This window comes from Salmo salar, chromosome ssa14 (genome assembly GCF_905237065.1).
Source record: "Salmo salar chromosome ssa14, Ssal_v3.1, whole genome shotgun sequence".
NCBI lineage: Eukaryota > Metazoa > Chordata > Actinopteri > Salmoniformes > Salmonidae > Salmo > Salmo salar.
The window spans coordinates 30,832,935-30,851,584 of NC_059455.1; the positions used below are offsets into that span (position 1 = coordinate 30,832,935).

Sequence of the window (18,650 nt, forward strand, 5' to 3'; positions counted from 1 at the left end):
CATATACTTATTACATATGGATAGAAAACACCCTAAATTTTCTAAAACTGTTTGAATGGTGTCTGTGAGTATAACAGAACTCAAATGGCAGGTCAAAACCTGAGAGATTCCTTTACAGGAAGTGGCCTGTCTGACCATTTCTTGAACTTCTTTTCCATCTCTATCATTTACTAAGGATCTCTGCTCTAACGTGACACTTCCCACGTCGTCCATAGGCGCTCAGAGCCCGGGAAAAAACAGAATGTCGTCATTCCAGCCCCAGGCTGAAACACATTATCGCCTTTCTCAAGTGGCCGATCAAGGGACACTGGGCTTAGGCGCGTGACCCCGACCGCCCCCGCCTTTGGGATTTTTTTCCTCTGTTTGCCGAAAAGGAGATTCCCTGTCGGAATATTATCGCTTTTCTACGAGAAAAATGTCGTAAAAATTGATTTTAAACAGCGGTTGACATGCTTCGAAGTACGGTAATGGAATATTTAGAATTTTATTGTCACGAATTGCGCCATGCGCGTGACACTTCTTTACTATTTCGGATAGTGTCTGGAACGCATACGAACAAAACGCCGCTATTCGGATATAACGATGGATTATTTTGGACCAAACCAACATTTGTTATTGAAGTAGCAGTCTTGGGTGTGCATTCTGACGAAGACAACAAAAGGTAATCAAACTTTTATAATAGTAAATATGATTATGGTGAGTGCTAAACTTGCCGGGTGTCTAAATAGCGAGCCCGTGATGCCTGGGCTATGTACTTAGAATATTGCAAAATGTGCTTTCACCAAAAAGCTATTTTAAAATCGGACATATCGAGTGCATAGAGGAGGTCTGTATCTATAATTCTTAAAATAATTGTTATGCTTTTTGTGAACGTTTATCGTGAGTAATTTAGTAAAATGTTAGCGAATTCCCCGGAAGTTTGCGGGGGGTATGCTAGTTCTGAACGTCACATGCTAATGTAAAAAGCTGGTTTTTGATATAAATATGAACTTGATTGAACAAAACATGCATGTATTGTATAACATAATGTCCTAGGGTTGTCATCTGATGAAGATCATCAAAGGTGAGTGCTGCATTTAGCTGTCTTCTGGGTTTTGGTGACATTATATGCTGGCTTGAAAAATGGGTGTCTGATTATTTCTGGCTTGGTACTCTGCTGACATAATCTAATGTTTTGCTTTCGTTGTAAAGCCTTTTTGAAATCGGACAGTGTGGTTAGATTAACGAGAGTCTTGTCTTTAAATAGCTGTAAAATAGTCATATGTTTGAGAAATTGAAGTAATAGGATTTTTAACGTTTTGAAAATCGCGCCACAGGCTGCCACCTAGCCCATAGAGGTTAATGCCTAATTTAACGTCTAATTTTGTAACTGTCTTTCAAGAGCCAAACATGTTTTCTTTCTTAGCTGATGCAAACAATCATAGTGAAAGAACATCTTAAGCACTTGTCCAAGAAAGTACTGATTACATCATGTCCAGACAGCAATCCTAACTAAATGAAAAACATTACAGAGGACAGTGTAGTAAGCCCAGCAGCTCAGTTTTTCACAAATTCAGTGAAAGTAAAACTCAAAAAATATGCGTTGTCCCTGATTAATCTACAAAGAGGTTTATTCCAAAGCCTACAACATGACCCATGAACCAGCATATAGTGTTTTTCAAAACTATTTCATCAACAGGAAAACTGGGGGGAGATAGTGGAGGAATGAAAAGAGGAGTGGGTTGGATGAAATTACATGTCAGACAAGGGTTCACATTTAAAAAGTCCTGCTCATGTTTGTAGAAAGTGTTTGATTGCATTTAGAAAAGTATTACAATGGGTCACGTGTGTCTAAAAGCTTTTTGCAATGTGCTGCAAATTATGTAAGCAAAGAAGTGAAATGTCAAAGCACCCCATTGTTTTTGAGCACGATACGGGCTTTGTGTAAAGCCTACACAAATATAATGTTTTCCGGACTTCTTTTAATGTACTGTAAGAACAATAAATTATCTTTATGAAGTCAACCAACGATGCTTTAAAAAAATCTAAATTCAAATCTAGGCAACCGGCAACCCAAAGCTGGTTCGAGTTCTAGGTTTCCATGCAATACAACAGAGTAGGTATGAATATTCATTCAGTCATTAATCTAAAATATTGAAATCATTATATACTAAAATAAAGTGAGGTTAATTTAAGATAAAATGCTTCAGAATTGTGCTCACATAATACGAATAGCCAATCACCACCTCCTGGTTTATAGTGCGAAACCCCATTTACTCATCTGTCTGCCATTGTGCAACCACTTGATGCCTTGTTCATCACAGAAATAGTCACATAAAATTATTGGAATTAAAAAATGTTTTAGCAATTTGCATATGCAAATAAAGAGCAACAACGCATACAGTGCCTTCAGAAAGTATGCACACCCCTTGACTTTTTCCATATTTTGTGTTACAGCCTGAATTTAAAATGGGTTAAATTTTGAGTCACTGGCCTTCATACAATACCCCATAATGTCAAAGTGGAATTATATTTTTTGAAATTTGTACAACTTAATAAAAAATGAAAGCTGAAATGTATTCAGTCAATAAGTATTCAACCACTTTGTTATGGCAAGCCTAAACAAGTTCAGGAGTGAAAATAATCTTAACAAGTCATATAAAATGTTGCATGGACTAATGAATGACTACCTCATCTCAGTACCCCACACATACAGATAATTATATAAAAGGTCCCTCAGTCAAGCAGTCAATTTCAAACTTGCCTAGTTAAATAAAGGTTAAATAAATAAATATATATACAGATTCAACCACAAAGACCAGGGAGGTTTTCCAAAGCCTCACAAAGAAAGGCACCTAGTGGTAGATAAAAACATTTAAAAAAATAAAGCAGACATTGAATATCCTTTTGAGCATGGTGAAGTTATTCATTACACTTTGGATGGTGTATCAATACACCCAGTCACTACAAAGATACAGGCATCCTTCCTAAATCAGTTGCCAGAGAAAAAGGAAACCACTCAGGGATTTCACCATGGGGCCAATGGTGACTTTAAAACAGTTACAGTGTAATGGCTGTGATAGAATAAAACTGAGAATGGATCAACAACATTGTTGTTTTTCCACAATACTAACTTAAATGACAGATTGAAAAGAAGGAAGCCTGTACAGAATAAAAATATTCCAAAACATCAATCCTGTTTGCAATAAGGCACTAAAGTAAAACTGGGAAAAAAATGTGGCAAAGAAAGGAAGTTTATGTCCTGAACACAAAGCATTATGTTTGGGGCAAATCCAACAACACATCACTGAGTACCACTCTTCATATTTCAAGCATGGTGGTGGCTGCATCATGTTATGGAAATGTTCGTCATCGGCAAAGACCAGGGAGTTTTTTAGGCTAAAAAGAAACGGAATAGAGCTAAGCACAGGCAAAATCCTAGAGGAAAACCTGGTTCTGTCCACTTTCCTACATGGCTTAGTTACAATTTGGACTTAAATCGTCTTGAAAATCTATGGCAAGACTTGAAAATGGCTATCTAGCAATGATCAACAACCAATTTGACAGAGCTTAAAGAATAAATGTGCACATTTTGTGCAATCCAGATGTGCAAAGCTCCTAGAAGACTTAACCAGAAAGACTCACGGCAGTAATCGCTGCCAAAGGTGATGCTAACATGTATCGACTCAAAGGTGTGAATACTTATGTAAATTAGATATTTCTGCATTTAATTTTCAATATATTTGCTACATTTTCTAAAAACATGTTTTCACTTTGTCATTATGGGTTACTGTGTGTCGATGGGGGAGAAAGGAAATCAATTTAATACATTTTGAATTCAGGCTGTAACAACAAAACGTGGAATAAATCATGGGGTATGAATACTTCTGAAGGCACTGTAAGTGCATGTTGATGATATAGCTCCAGGATATGTAACTATCCTTATGTTGATGTCAACAGGCAGGGAAAGTTTCTTTGAAAAGACAGCACATTTTCCATGGGGATCATTATCTTCACCGCATGTAACTAAATCACAGTTAAAGAAACAATTAGTACTACCCAACATTGCCCTTGGGGATAACTAGGGTATAACGGTGGGCGACCTTTAAAGACACACCCCCAATGCTTAATGACAACCTCGCTATTTGTAAGTCGCTCTGGATAAGTGCGTCTGCTAAATGACTTAAATGTAAATGTAAATGTACTCTAGGACTTGAGGTACTGCAGTGATTCAAAAGCTACATAACACCGTTGGGTGATCTGCTGCTGTAGTAGTAAAGAAGTCAGATTGCAGACAAAAGTTTCTGACTGCTCTTTTGTGCTTTACCATGGCATACACAATCGCTTGGAAAAGTTGTATGCTCAACAGTTCTGAATATCGTAGTATGCTAGGTGATATTAAAATGGACTAGTTGTTCATCTTTTAGTGAAATGTAGCAAAGATGGAGACTTGATCTCATGGTCTAGGTCAACACCACTTAAGACCGCATGGACCAGGGTTTCAGTGCCCAAGGTATATGGATCGGTGTCTTCTGTATGGATCGGTGATCCAATACTTCTGGTCTGGGTCTGAGCTAATGTTTGGACAACATGGTTTTCGTAGTCACTCAACTTGTGGTCAAGACATATCGCTCAATACCTCCTCTTGCCAGAGTTATGTGGCCAAGAAGGAATGATTTAACGCACAAGTGCCAGGGTGCCTTGCTTCCCTTATGTGCAAGCTGGTAGGCCATGCAATGGTTTATGTTTAGGAATAAGATGCCTGACTTCTTACAATTGTCTTGGTCTGGATCTCGTTTTCAACATTTAAACTGGTCTTGATCTTGTCACAGTTTTGAAACACTAGGTCTAGTTCTGGGTCTGAGTATTGGGTCTTGGGGACTGGTTTTCAACTGGGTCTACTCTAGCAGTCTCAGATATTGACTCAAGGCAACAGACCGACATAACCCCCGACCCATCCACAAAGTGGCTCCCCTGGGATGGCCAGGCAAAGTAATGACCACAAACAATGGCAACAGGTGAGTCTGTGGCTTCTGTAATGATCATGCTGATGAGCAGTAGATTGTCTTGATAATAATAATAATGAATAATAAGTAGCATTCAGCAACACATTCTGTAGCTCACAGATTTGTCTCGATTTTATAACTGACGATCTTTAGCAGAAACTCTGCAGAGTTGGATTGCTTGTACTTGTGCTTAAAGGTCAGTATTATCAATGCCAGAATCATAAGTCTTAAATCACTAGACACAAGAGTCTGGCACAATGTTCCACCTCGATACCTTTTGTTGTTGACAAATCAACACATGACCCTTATCAGTAGCGCAGTGGTCCGTGTTAAAAACAGCTTTTTACAGCAGTTTGTAAGACAGCCACAGCTTATCATGATGACTATTCAGAGACACTTGAAAATACAAAAATACTTTCATTAATGTGATTTACAATATTTTGATTGCGCCCAATACAATAAGCTTGCTGACATGAATCAGAATGCAAATGCCCTTTTGAGCAAAACAAAGAAATTGATTATGAAGTAAGTTTCTTCAGCACAAGTAGCTTGGTTTGAGTGATTAATGGGCTTGGCCATTGATTTCCTTTTGTTTAGATCTTTGTTAACTTTCTGGAGACAGAATTATAATTTGTTTCCAAACAATGAACCCAATCTAGCTGGAGCAAATTAAATCTCCCAACAGGCTCTTCCCAGTTATTTTACATATTTTCAGCTGGATATATATCACAAGGCACTTCCATATAAATGTGTTGCTGTTTTATATTTTTATTAATTTCATTCTTGATTAAATCTTGTTTTCTACAAAATATTAGAAGGCCTTGTGAGATTGGGGAGGGTTTTTGTTTATAGAAGTCTGGAAGATGACATGTAAGGTTCACCCATTGTGCCAATAGTTAAATCTTAATATGCTCAGTACAAAAGCTGTATATCACATGGTAGAACATTTCTGATAAATATGTGCTAGGTAGATAACTTGAGACTAATGTACAGCCATTGTCTAGTTTTTTGAATAACATCACAAAAGGTATTTGATACATTCTGAGATCTCTCAATACAATGTACTATCGATATTTGCAAGTCAAATGTTACTGTTCTTCATCAATGGTCTTTTGCACTTAGAAAACTTCTACAGATCCAGACATTTATAGTTCCTGATTTCTCGCATCATCTCTCCAAAATAGTGATAATACGATTTCTGTGTTTTTCGCTGTTGAGAAACAAACTGGATTATGAACAGATCACTACATAAACAGCTTTCTAAGAGGAGGCAGCTATTTTAAAAGAGGCTGAAGAAATGCAAAGAGGGATTTAAAATTTAATTTGAATTTATTCCAGCAAGTGAAAGGTTCTTTTGAGAGGGGATTTCAGCAAAGATGATGGTATTTAAAAGAAACAAGCACCTAAACCTCCAGTGAAAAAGTATTTTTGCTTCGTTCTAGTGCAAGGCCTTGCTATAGTCACATCCCAAAAATAAGTAATAGTAGTAATTAAAATGTAAATAAGTGGGATGCGTGGAGATATTTCAACTGATTTGTACTGTAAATTGAGTGATTAAAGAAAGGTCTCGACACACCTTGGTATTCTAGTCTCTGTAAAATACTAGGTGTACAGTACACATGTGGGCCATGTACTGAATGCGTTGTACAGTATACTATACAGTATATTATTTTTATGCACGATAACAAAATACAATGTGTCCATAGGAAGGGCTTAAAGGAGAACACCATATCAGCAAGATATGTGCTTGCAAAGGGAAACAGTATTAATAACTTGTCTCATACTAGTTCCTTTAATGTAAAGTACTGTATGTGTTACTATAGGAGATTGCTTCCATGGATGGTTGCCCAAGGGCAAGGGTATCTCACTCAGCAGGTCTCTAGTTTAACATGGTGCATTTTGGGGACAGAAGTTTACAGTCAATTCATGTCCAATGATAAACCACAGAAGAGACAATCAGTCATATTAAATAGTGATACTTGTCTTATGGCTGAACTGCATGTTGGTTCTGTAACATCCCTGGCAACATACATTTTGAGCTGACCACTAAACTCATACAGAGGAAACCTATGCCACACAAGCAAGACAAAGAGTTACATCACTTTGTTCTACAGTTAATACGATCAGGGGGCAGTGTTTGTGCATTTGCTATCTTCAGAAAATGCCAGCAAAGGCGCTAAGTAAACCCATTTTACAAGACTCCCTCACAAGGACGCAGTGCCAGTATCGGGATACAATTTCACACAGCAACCATGGCTCAGTCACATAACCTAAGCCAATAAGCTCTCACAGTCTCACTGCAGAATTAGACGTTCATCCACGTTTCTCCAAACATCAAATTTCAAAGTTGCTCCAAACATAACATTTGGAAGTGTTTTGGACACCCTGCTCTGTATCGTTCCATTTCGCCAAACGTCAAATTTCAAAGCTACTGCTCAGTATTGTTCAATTTCTCCAAAAGTTTCAAATTTAAAAACACCCACACGAATAGAAATGCACTTTTTCGAGCTGAAAGATGATGGCCAGAGCTTACCCATAGTACCATTTGTTATCCAAAGTGCTGGAGCCAAAACAACAACAAAAAATGTGTCACTGTCCCGATACTGTTGGAGCTCACTGTATTTGGGCTTGAAGTGCCAAATCCGAATGTGTGACTTCGGATGTTTCGTGACTCTTACATGCTGACCACAACGCGTGCGCAAGCTTTGCAAAACAAATGTACACATGCATGTTATTCAATCATTGCACCCACACGTCTGCGTAGCCAGGCGATAAAATAGAACTTGGTTCTAAACTCAGCAAAAAAAAGAAACGTCCCTTTTTCAGGACCCTGTCTTTCAAAGATAATTCGTAAAAATCCAAATATCTTCACAGATCTTCATTGTAAAGGGTTTAAACACCGTTTCCCATGCTTGTTCAATGAACCATAAACAATTAATGAACATGCACCTGTGGAACGGTCGATAAGACACGAACAGCTTAAAGACGGTAGGCAATTAAGGTCACAGTTATGAAAACTTAGGACACTAAAGAGGCCTTTCTACTAAGGAGACATGAGGACTACAGATGTGGCCAGGGAAATAAATTGCAATGTCCGTAATGTGAGACGCCTAAGACAGCGCTACAGGGAGAAAGGATGGACAGCTGATCGTCCTCGCAGTGGCAGAGCACGTGGAACAACACCTGCACAGGATCGGTACATCCGAACATCACACCTGCGGGACGGGTACAGGATGGCAGCAACAACTGCCCGAGTTACACCAGGAATGCACAATCCCTCCATCAGTGCCCAGACTGTCCGCAATAGGCTGAGAGAGGCTGGACTGAGGGCTTGTAGGCATGTTGTAAGGCAGGTCCTCACCAGACATCACCGGCAACAACGTCGCCTATGGGCACAAACCCACCGTCGCTGGACCAGACAGGACTGGCAAAAAGTGCTCTTCACTGACGAGTCGCGGTTTTGTCTCACCAGGGGGGATGGTCGGATTTGCGTTTATCGTCAAAGGAATGAGTGTTACACCGAGGCCTGTACTCTGGAGCGGGATCGATTTGGAGGTGGAGGGTCCGTCATGGTCTGGGGCGGTGTGTCACAGCATCATCGGACTGAGCTTGTTGTCATTGCAGGCAATCTCAACGTTGTGTGTTACAGGGAAGACATCCTCCTCCCTCAAGTGGTACCCTTCCTGCAGGCTCATCCTGTCATGACCCTCCAACATGACAATGCCACCAGCTATACTGCTCGTTCTGTGCGTGATTTCCTGCAAGACAGGAATATCAATGTTCTGTCATGGCCAGCCAAGAGCCCGGATCTCAATCCCATTGAGCACGTCTAGGACCTGTTGGATCAGAGGGTGAGGGCTAGGGCCCTCCCAGAAATGTCTGGGAACTTGCAGGTGCCTGATGGAAGAGCGGTGTAACATCTCACAGCAAATCTGGTGCAGTCCATGAGGAGGAGATGCACTGCAATACTTAAAGCAGCTGGTGGCTACATCAGATACTGACTGTTACTTTTGATTTTGACCCCCCCCCTTGTTCAGGGACACATTATTCCATTTCTGTTAGTCACATGTCTGTGGAACTTGTAAAGTTTATGTCTCACTTGTTGAATCTTGTTACGTTCATACAAATTCTTACACATTAAGTTTGCTGAAAAGAAACGCAGTCGACAGTGAGAGGACGTTTCTGTTTTTGCTGAGTTTATTTGTGACGCTTGACGTGCTGCAAGTTCCGCCTCTCCCATCTCCTCATTGGTTTTAATGAGCATATTCCCACGTGGGTGATTGAAAGATGAACTGAGGTCCACACTCCAGTCCAGTTAGTGGTGGTAATGCACCTTAAAGTTGGTTGCCAACCGCCATATAAAGTCCAAAGAAGAAGAAGAGGCCTGAAGGAGGAGAGATTACTAGAAACCTGCATGTCCTGATCGCATCTGGTGTGGGTTGACAAAATCAACATGCGCGAGCGGTGTTGTCAGCATGTTACGTGTATTTTCCTATGAGATGTGCACTTTCTTTTCAGCCTACGTTTCATTTCAGGGTTGGATTTATTTAAAATGTTACCAACCACCAGCATGGCAAAGTTAATTAAATCAGAAACACCTGCTGCAAAGTTCTTCCTAATCATGAGTATTCTGAGAGCCAAATAGCTTTTCTCTGTAGCCTACACTTGGATTTCCACTAGACAAAACAGTCAAAGTCAAAATTGGCTATATCGTACAAATTTATGAAAACTAAAATGAGCTTTTAGGTCTTAATTTAACGTTAGGCTAAGGTTAGCAGTGTGGTTAAAGTTAGGGTAAATGTGAGAGATTTAAAATGCAATTTTAAGAAGAGAAAAAGTAGAAATGGATGGGGTTTGTGACTTTGTGGCTGTGTTAACTAGTGACGACCCTACACATGGCCTTTCCATTAAAATAGAGGGTGCAAACTAATGTTCTTGCTGCACCCCTTTTCTTACCAGCAAATAATCATAATCCTTTAGATAATTTGTTAAGATTCACAAATTGTATAGCTAGTCTGCATTATAAAAAAAAATAGATGACCATTTTATATTTATAAATGTTTGCTAAATCTAGCTAGTTATCTTGTAGTGTCTGCATTGTCATTGTTTGGCTGGAAGCAGGTTGAGTGTGTAGGGGTGCATTTTAGTACAGCTGTAGCAGTCAACAGGCAATAACAAGCTATAGGAGATTAATTAATTCATGTTTTAACCTATTTTTCTGGAATTTGTCTTTCAGTATAAACCTGCTCTCCACCACCAATACAAGGAGATGATCGGGGGTGAACAAGCAACACTTTAGGTATTTTGTCTTTGTACTTTGAGCTTATTACTTGAACTTGGGGGTCAATGAATCTTATTTCTGGTATGCAATGTTTTAATGTGTTGTCTATATTTGTCTGCTTTCCTCCTTTACAGCTTCAATTGTCTGGAACCTGGTGTTGTTGTGACAAAGGAGCTTTCACTCAGATGGAACCAGATTTCAGCTGCTGTGCAATGTTAACGTCCTTCCAGAGATGCGAAAGCATCGCCCGGACTGGACACAACCCGGCAAACATATATTTGAGAAGATCAGGACTGTTGCAGTGAAAGGGCCATGGACATTACATGTCCTGTTCCAAAGGGCAGGACAGAAATGTGCTGTCAGGCTAGATTCCTTTGTTCATATCATAACATGACCTGAACCAAAGTCACTCAAAGGATCTTATGATATAGGCCTAGGTCTAGATAGTGTTTTAACCTAATCCTTTGTGTTTTTTTAAGTTTTCCTAATTGTAGGCTACTACCTTTAGCACTTGAAATTAAAGTATTTTAATGTTAATCTTTTCTTCGTTTTTTTTAAGCACTACATCACCATCATGGGTCCCAATGTGAATTCTTTAAGAGATCGGTGGGTGTCAGGCTTTAGAGGGTAGGAGCGTAAACAAAGAGCGGCACTGTAGCTGTTCAATGTGAAAGGTTATCTTTATTATAAAACAATAGGCAATTTTATACTGTTAATGGTTTGCCTAATGCAGGAACTTAGTGAGATAATGTTCAGAGAATCCATTTTGGCAATTTGGTGAAAGTATTCCTTTTCTAAATATATGTTTCCAAAGGATTAATATGTGAAATTTGCAGCAAAATGTTGAAATGCCTTTTTCTCCTAAATGGGATCATAATTTGATCAACTTTTAAAGCAGCATTACTTCCCCATGGTCCCTCCAACTACAGTGTATGATACACCATTTTGAAGCACTGAGTCTGTACTTTTATTCAATGTATAAACACCATTTCAAATTTTGGAACATAAAGCCGAAAAGAGATGGTGGGTTACAAACGGTAAAATTGTGTGATATGATTGCATTTTAGAACCCCACTCCCCCAAGATGAATGGTTTTGACCACTAACGTTTTGGCAAATTTGTTTTGCATGGCCCGGTGCCCTGGGTATGCAGGGTTCCCATTTTCAACCATTCTACTGATCCTAAAGAGAAAATGATAAACAGAGAGAACAAACAATATAGCTATTTGATCATGTCCGTGTGCATGTCCAAATATTAATGACGTCTGGAATCCGACACGGTTTTACTCATATTATTAAAATGGAAAAAGTCGGACAAACGTCAACCCTCAACATATCAACAGCTAGTATATTTTAATTGATTTTATTTAACTAGGCAAGTCAGGAACAAATTCTTATTTACAATGACGGCCTACCCTGGCCAAACCCTAACCCAGACGATGCTGGGCCAATTATGCGCCACCCTATGGGACTCCCAATCACGGCCGGTTGTGATACAACATGGAATCGAACCAGGGTCTGTAGTGATGCCTCAAGCACTGAGATGCAGTGCTTTAGACCGCTGCACCACTCGGGAGCCCGTAGAGGCATGGTTTGGCTGGGACTCATCTCTTGACAAGTAGACTGGTAATCTTTTCTGATATAATTACTTTCAACCTTCTTAACTGAAACGGTGCTCACATAATTTTCATTAGCTGGCTAAAGTTAACATGCTAGCTAGTTACACTGACACCTGTCAGTCAGCGCCATATTTGTTGTAAATCCTCTGCTATGACAACGTTCCCACCCCCAATTCCTGAATTAGCAGCCTGCGTCAATCTTCGAGGTGGAACGTAAACGAGAATTTCCGCTCTAGGACAGGAATTACTCAAAATAGGTGCAGCAACTTCCTCTGAGGTGGGCCTTTAAGGGTTAAGTTTAGGCATTCATTCCAAATGGTTAAGGTAAGAGTTAGGGATAGGGTTAAAAAAAATAATCTATGTCCACCACTGGGATTGAACACACAGCATTCTGACCCAGAGTCATGGGATTACACCCATCCTCCAGCCATCTACACCACCCAAGCCTACTTGACCATAATAGCGCTCACCGTTTCCCCTACTGACAGTTTTGAAGGCATTTCCCGACATCATAAGGACATGGATAGACGTCCAATTTCGAACTTAATCTTGAATGATCTCCCTGACCTAAACAGGTTTAGGAAGAATGGAGCACCAAAGTATTGCACTTTCTCCATTTCCCTCATGTTTTATTTTTATCAGCAGACAAATGGCTGATTTCAGGTTTCAACAAGAAAGAGAGAAATCTAAACTAATTACTGCTGACCTTAGAGATTAGGGTACATATTGTAGGATACATAGTTACGGCTCTGTGAGTTTGTGGTAATGGGAGACACCGCCAGTGTGTACCTGGCATTCTGCATTATAGCGTGACAACAATCCTCCTTTATAATTACACTGAGCACACAGTAATTCATGGTTGGAGCTGGGTTAGGAACTCAGCATGTCATTTGTAGTCGTTGGTTATACAGAAAATATGCTAGAGGTGCAGATGTTAATGCTGCCTTCGATGCTATTAATAGAGTTCACACTAGAAGGTATGGAAATGTTTCTAGTACAGAGGAGCCATATATCCCTTTCCAGAAACTGAATTTGAAAGAGACATATGCACAGATAGATAAATTATTTTACTATGATGAAAGCTCATGATATCATTTAAAGTTAGCTATTTACTATAAGGTTGGAATTATGTGAGAGTAACAAGATGGAGTATTGGTAAAGTGGACAGAATTGTAGGTCCATCGACCTAGATGGGCTGAATGATCTTATTCGTATAATCCACATACTTCTCTGTTCATACTGTCCACTTAGTGGTGCGTGTGAACAGAATGTGGAGCCTATCTCCCTCAACGTGATCAAGACAAAGGAGATGATTGTGGACTACAGGAAAAAGAGGACCGAGCACGCCCCCATTCTCATCGACGGGGCTGCAGCGGAGCAGGTTGAGAGCTTCAAGTTCCTTGGTGTCCACATCACCAACAAACTAACATGGTCCAAGCACACCATGACAGTCGTGAAGCGGACATAAAAAAAACTATTCCCCCTCAGGAGACTGAAAAGATTTGGCATGGGTCCTCAGATCCTCAAAAGATTCTACAGCTGCACCATCGGGAGCATCCGGACTGGTTGCATCAATGCCTAGTATGGCAACTGCTCGGCCTCCGACCGCAAGGCACTACAGAGGGTAGTGCGAACGGCCCAGTACATCACTGGGGCAAAGCTTCCTGCCATCCAGGACCTCTATACCAGGCGGTGTCAGAGGAAGGCCCTAATAATTGTCAAAGACTCCATCCACCCTAGTCATAGACTGTTCTCTCTGCTACAGCATGGCAAGCAGTACAGGAGTGCCAAGTCTAGGTCTAAAAGGCTTCTAAACAACTTCTACCCGTATCTCTGTTGTTATCATCTATGCATAGTCACTTTAATTAACTCTACCTACACGTACATACTACCTCAACTAACCGGTGCCCCCGCACATTGACTCTGTACTGGCACCCCCCTGTATATATTGTTATTTTATTTTTTACTGCTGCTCTTTAATTACTTGTTACTTTTATCCATATTTTTTTTAACTGCACTGTTGGTTGGGGGCTCATAAGTAAGCATTTCACTGTAAGGTCTACACCTGCGCATGTGACTAATACAATTTGATTTGATCTGCCCTCTGCAAATATTTGATGCCAACAGTGTATGCTGATAAGCCAAATACATGTTACTGTAAGTGTGGACAAAATAGAGTTACATCAATTAAGGATGGAAAGTCAGACCCTACAGTACCAATAAAAAGGCCTGTTAACCTCCATGTAACACTGGATTGCCATCCTGCACCATACTGCATACTAATTCAATTTCAATGCATATCATCAATTATTACATTGAGTTACATACAAGTTATCAAAATGCTTCTGTGTGTTTTACGTTTTTCAAGTTTCAAGATGCATTTTTTATTAGTCGTATGTACAGGATACACATGGTATACACTATCCAACGAAAAGCTTACTTGCAGTAAGAAATAATAAAATATCAAAATACGAACATAAAGTTAATGGCTCAGAAGAATAGAATATGCAATTTAGCATAAGTATAATACAGGAAGGCAAAATGTATATAATAAACAAAAATAGAAATGCAACATGTAAAGTGTTGGTCCCATGTTTCATGAGCTGAACTAAAAGACCCCAGAAATGTTTCATATGCACAAAAATGTTATTTCTTTCAAATGTTTGTTTACATTCCTGTTAGTGACCATTTCCCCTTTGCCAACATAATCCATCCACCTGACAGGTGTAGCATATCAATAAGCTGATTAAACAGCATGATCATTACACAGGTGCACCTTGTGCTGTGGACAATAAAAGGCTACTCTAAAATGTGAAGTTTTGTCTCACAACACAATGCCACAGATGTCTCAGGTTTTGAGGGAGCGAGCAATTGGCATGCTGCCTGCAGGAATGTCCACCAGAGCTGTTGCCAGACACTTGAAAGTTTATTTCTCTACCATAAGCCGCTCTTCACCTGCGGGATGGTCTGAGACAAGCCACCCAGACAGCTGATGAAACTGTGGGTTTGCATGACCGACAAATTTCTGAACAAACTGTCAGAAACTGTCTCAGGGTGCTCGTCGTACTCACCAGGGTACTGACCTGACTGCAATTCAGCGTCTTAACCGACTTCAATTGGCAAATGCCTACCTTCGATGGTCACTGGCACTCTGGGGAAGTGTGCTCTTCATGGATGAATCCCGGTTTCAACTGTACCGGGCAGATGGCAGACAGGGTGTATGGCGTTGTGTGGGCAAGCAGTTTGCGGCTGTGAACGTTGTGAACAGAGAGCCCCATGGTATGGTTATGGTATGGGCAGGCATAAGCCACGGACAACAAACACAATTGCATTTTATCAATGGTAATTTGAAAGCACAAAGATATCGTGACGAGATCCAGAGGCCCAATGTCGTGCCATTCATCTGCTGCCATCACCTCATGTTTCAGCATGATAATACACGGCCCCATGTCACAAGGATCTGTACACAATTACTGGAAGCTGAAAATGTACAAGTTCTTCCATGCCCTGCATATTCACCAGACATGTCAATCCAGAGCATCCCAAACATGCTCAATCGGTGACGTGTATGGCAGCGTTCCAGTTCCCACCAATATCCAGAAACGTCCCACAGCCATTGAAGAGGAGTGAGATAACATTCCACAGGCCACAATTAACAGACTGATCAACTCTACGCGAAGGAGATGTGTCGCGCTGCATGAGGCAAATGGAGTTCACACCAGATACTGACTGGTTTTCTGATCCACAGCGCCACTTCTTTTTAAGGTATCTGTGACCAACAGATGCATATCTCTATTTCCAGTCATATGAAATACATACATTAGGGTCTAATGAATTCATTTCAATTGACTGATTTCCTTACATGAACTGTAATTCTTTGAAAAATCTTTGAAATCATTGCATGTTGAGTTTATATTTTGTTAAGTGTAGTACAATATTTAGTGGGCATAAACGTAAACTAAAAGTAAAGTTTTTGCCACATAGAGAAGTCAGATTGGAGGTACATTAGCATGTGAAAAGAATAAACAGGAGCATTCACAGTTACACACTCCACCTGGCTGCTCACCAATGTCCTTGTCAGAAGTCCACCCACCGCACTGGCTTACACTGAAAGACCTCCTGGGGACTGCGGTGACCATTCACTGGGTTCTCTCTCAGTCCCATGCACCTGTGACTGTTTTTGTGTTAGCTATTTTTTGCTTTGTCTTTTTCCTGGCAGCGTGGTATCATTGGAGACACACTTTCCCTCAAAAGGAATTCTCCTGCCCAACAATGTGGTTTGTTTGTTTGTTCACTGGCTGGAAAGAGCAGGCTAGCTGGAGAGTCAAATGAAAAACAATGTTGCTAGTAATATTTAAAACGGCCACAAGAAAAATAAGCTGAGAGACATAGGCCTATGACTATTTGAAATAAGGTAGAGACACTTTTCCTCCATCGGTTGTTGGTTCCTTACCTTTTCGCAGGGACTCACAGGTGCAGCTGGAAAGGTTCTCCTTGCTCTCCTCGGACAGCTCATCCGGCTTCTCCATGGTCCTGGACCTTTGAGAGCTGCTTTTCCATATTCCAAAGGACTTTGCCACAATCGCTTTGTCTGCTCCTTTCATTGTTTTCTGTAAAACACATTTACAGCATGACTTCCCAGGTTTATCCCTCTTGTGAGTTATCTGCCCCCTTTTCTGGCTCTCAATAAACCTGTGCTCATCTTTCCCCATGCCCAAAGTAAGAGAGAATTAGGGCATTGTGTGCATATGCATTCTCTTAAGCTTTCCAGAAAATGGCCCGGTTGCCCTGGCATATTTTTTTTTAGAGCACTTGAAAATTGTTTATTTGCTTGACATTTTGTATCTGTGTGTGCAGAGCATCATTGCCTGAATAAAACTGCTATAAAACAATACTTCAAAAAGTAAACAGTAGATATGCAAAAACTGCACATGATTTCAAATTTAATCCAACTTAAAGGAAATAAAAATAGCACATTATGCCCTAATTGAGTGCTGTACAGTCCACAAATACTATTACAAGGCCGATCAGGATTAGCGGTGGAACATACCTAGTTATCTATCCCTGGGTGCCAAGACAGCTAGCAGTGGGCAACTCAATTTCAAAAGCTGGCAAATCCAGTTGTCTCTTAAATACAGAAAGTACTTAAATCCAGAGCTAACACAAGAAAAAGACAGATAAAGGGTGCTCTGCATATCACGGCAAAAGCTTGTGCACTTTTCAGAATCACTGGCTAGGTTAAACAAATATGCTAAGTAGAGATCAAACCAATCCTTTGATCTGCAGCCTAGTTTCCAGAGGAATGGCTTGGCTGTTGTTGTAAATAACTTGTATAAATCTGTACAATTTGCCTTCAGGTAATATCAAAAGTGCCAGGGATTCATAGGCAAATACCTTGTTAGAAAATAGATCAGATAAAAAAAGCATATAAATATTTTAAGTACATAGCTTATACTCACTGAACCATCATTTGTATGCATTATATTCTGAGGGTTATATGATGATTGTAAGCTACTGTACACTACTGTAGTAGATATATTTGAGAAGTGGCTGACGAATGAATTAGAATCTAGAATCTAGTTCTATCTAGTATTGGCAAGGTAAACAAATCTCTCCTACCTCCAGCATCCCAGTCCAGTCAAACACAGTGTCAAACATTGTTTCCAAACTTGATACAAGAGAGGCTGGAAGAATTAGAATGCAGATAGCTATGCAACTTGCTGACTAACTTTGCCCCTCTGTTTTGATTGAGCACACAAAGAAAAACGCTGTCCATTCAAAGTAAACAGCATAACTCTTTTCAGAGATGGGGGACCATGAACAAACGAGGCCATGTCCTGAGCTGTGGCCAGCCATTAGCCACTCTCCCTCCCTTCAGCAGAGCATAGCCCAGTGAGGGCCACTGGGTCTGGGACCAGCTGACACCACACTCAACAGGCCAACAGCGCAACTTCTGTTGCAAATAATCTTCCCTCCCTCCCAATTTGAACAGACAGTGAGCATTTCAGTTTAGCAGCTGGCTTTAACACTTTACCTCTGCTCCTCATTCTTCTTTTTGGGGACACAGCCATGTTTGTCCTGTAGTCTCTCTATGAGTTGTGGTGGTCACTTGGAAAATAGCTATAACAAATAAAGAAACAGGATGGATAAATTGTATCAACACATTGATTTCAGTAGCTACCTCTGGTGGTGTTCAGAAGTAGTATAGTTAGCTTTGTAAAGTTGTAGCTCATGTCACAAAAAAACATTGAAGACTACAAATGAACAAGTTATATTTTCACTTCTTATAGTTAAGCTTCACAAATTGTGGGTTTCAACCACACACGTTTGTCATTTTTAACGTATTTGCTTAACGTTATATAGCTACTAGCTAGCTTGCAAACTGGCGTGAAGTGCCCTTTTCATAGCATATTTTCTAAGCTAGCACACCAACCAACATGTTTATTGTAAGTTGTTCAAGAAATCTTTAACTTCTGATCAATACAATGAATACATAACCTTTCATGTCACTCCCCTATGTGTTGCAAAGGTATGCTGTATCAAAGATGGTGGCTATCTAGTTCAGTGGTTACCAACCTGTGGTCCGTGTGGATACTGCAGCGGGTCCGCAAAAAAGTGTTGAGAAAAAAAAAAGTAAGGTAATGTATTGATCAGAAGTTAAAGATTTGATTTAAAAAAAAAGTGTTGATTAATATATATCTATATATCTATATCTATATCTATATATATATCTATATATATATATATATATATATATATATATATA

General features: G+C 40.0%; 1 protein-coding gene across 2 annotated transcripts in view; it reads right to left on the reverse strand.

Annotated features, from left to right (window-relative positions):
• LOC106569122 (suppression of tumorigenicity 18 protein) overlaps positions 1 to 18,442 on the reverse strand; it is a 62,747-nt gene extending 44,305 nt beyond the window's left edge. Inside the window, exons 1-2 of one of the 2 annotated variants that reach the window (XM_045694196.1) lie at positions 17,919 to 18,442; positions 16,338 to 16,494 (exon numbers count right to left, since the gene is read on the reverse strand). The gene's annotated coding sequence lies outside the window, so the exon portion shown is untranslated. Of the gene's footprint in view, positions 1 to 15,015; positions 15,106 to 16,337; positions 16,495 to 17,918 lie in introns of those variants that run through there. The other variant, XM_045694198.1, reaches the window with a different exon arrangement.
• Positions 18,443 to 18,650: the final 208 nt, after the last annotated feature.